Below are 2,233 nucleotides of genomic sequence, written 5' to 3'. Positions count from 1 at the left end.
CGAGTTTGACTTTAGGTTTAGGTCATATGTGTGGATGTGGGAAAGTAGTTGATGGCTTTGGGGCATATCACTAAGCACTGTGGAGCAAGAAACTCATTAAGAAACACCTCATCCCTTCTTGATAGTATTGGCTTTTCCTATAGACTCAATGTGATCTTGGATCACTAAAATATAAAATGAAGAGTCTTGATCTTGAAGCTTGAGCCAATCCTTTGTCCTTAGCATCTTGAAGGGGTTCCACATCCTTTAGTCCATGCCACTCCATTGTTAAACTTATCTGAAACATACTAGATAAAAGTGTTAGTCCAACAAGAGATATGTTGACATTAATTACCAAAACCACCCAAGGAGCACTTGTGCTTTCACCTGGCCAGAAGAACCTTCTACTGTGCTTGTCAAGTTTTTCAATAAAACGTTTTGTTCATGAGCCACATAGGCATATGATAAAGAGAGATTTGAGTGAGGACAAAATCTAAAAGGGCGTGCCTCCAACCCATAGATGCAGCATTGCCTACCCAGCCATCAAATTTTTCCAGGTAATTGCCAATAACAAACTCCCAATCTGAGTTTTTAAGCGTTGTAAAACTAACATGCATTCCAAGATACTTAAGAGGGAAGCTACCAATATCGCAATTGAATAGTTCTGCATATTCTTTCACCACACTATCATCTCCCCTCACTGTTAAGATCTCACTTTTCTGAAAATTAACCCTAAGCCTGGACATCATTTCAAATATGTAGAGCAGCAACTTCAGGTTAACTGCCTTGTCAACATCATGATCTAGGCAGATGATAGTATGATGCACGTATTGAAGTAGGGCCACACCATTAGGGATGAGGTCAGGTGCCATGCCCACCACCAGGTATTTTTTTGGGCATTCTTTATCATCTTAGTGAGGCAATCAACAACTAGATTAAAGAGAAAAGGAGAATGGTGGGTCACCCTGACGCACTCCTTTGGCACTTTGAAAATATGGACCCACACAATTGTTAAGCTTGATGCTAACCGTGCCATTATGGAGAAATCTGCTTGATCCATCCACACCAGGTATCACTAAATCCTCGGAGTTCATGACAATCGAGGAGAAAATCCCAATTCACCTTATCATATGCTTTCCCAAAGTCCAATTCTAACACCACCCCCAATTCTTTTCTTCACATGGGTATAGTTCAGGAGTTCATGCAGAGATAGCACACCGTCCATGATATTTCTTCCTTTAAAAAAGGCACTCTGTGTAGGGCTAATTAACTTATTGGTATACTTAGCTACCTGACAATCTAACGCCTTAGTTAACAGCTTATATGAACAACGCAACAGACAAATATGCCAGAATTGCTGAATCCTATCAGCTCCAGATATCTTGGGAAGGAGGGTGATAACACCATAGTTGAGACGCTGGACATCCAGTGTCCCATTATGATTATGGAAGTGCTTGAACAAGGACATAATATCGTCCTTGACAATCTCCTAGCATGCCTGATAAAACTCAGCAGGGATATTATCTGGTCCAGGGGCTCTATTAGAGTCCATTGCAAACAAAGCTTCCTTCGCTTTGCGTCTCACTAAACTCTCTACACAGATCGATATTGTCATCTTCGTTTAACCTCTCGTTTCAAGATGAAAATGTTTACCAGGAGCCGGTTGTTAGTTGATGGTGATATGGTGTCCAAAATAAGCAAGTTCCGGTTTGTATGTCATGCATGCATGCATGCACGTCAAAAAAAGGTGAGGTAGCATGGACGCCGGCCGGCCAACCAACCTCCTTTCCTCTCCTCTCCACTCCTCCTTTGGTGGTGATATAGTAGCTATCAAACAGTTGCATCCACGTCCGTACGTCGGCATTGAGATTTGAGAGAGAGAGGCCGGCGGCAATGGCGCGGATGACGCTCCTCCTCCTCCTGCTGCTCCTCCTCCTCCTGGGCACGGCCGCCGCCGACACCACCTCCACTACCAGCAGCACGGCCGCCGACACCATGTACACCACCAGCAGCAGCAGCGAACCGACGAGCGACCAACAGCAGCAGCAGGCGTCGTCGCCATCATCATCATCATCATCATCCTCTCCAGCAGGAGCAGGAGCAGAAGCAGAAGCAGAAGCAGCAACACCATCATCATCGTCTCCAACAGGAGCAGAAGCAACACCATCATCGTCCTATCCAGCAGGAGAAGCAGCAACACCATCATCGTCTCCAGCAGGAGAAGCACCATCACCGTCTCCAGCGGGAGGAGGAG

The sequence above is a fragment of the Triticum dicoccoides genome, chromosome 1B, assembly GCF_002162155.2.
Source record: "Triticum dicoccoides isolate Atlit2015 ecotype Zavitan chromosome 1B, WEW_v2.0, whole genome shotgun sequence".
Taxonomy (NCBI): Eukaryota; Viridiplantae; Streptophyta; class Magnoliopsida; order Poales; family Poaceae; genus Triticum; species Triticum dicoccoides.
Note: the sequence above shows the minus strand (reverse complement) of the source record.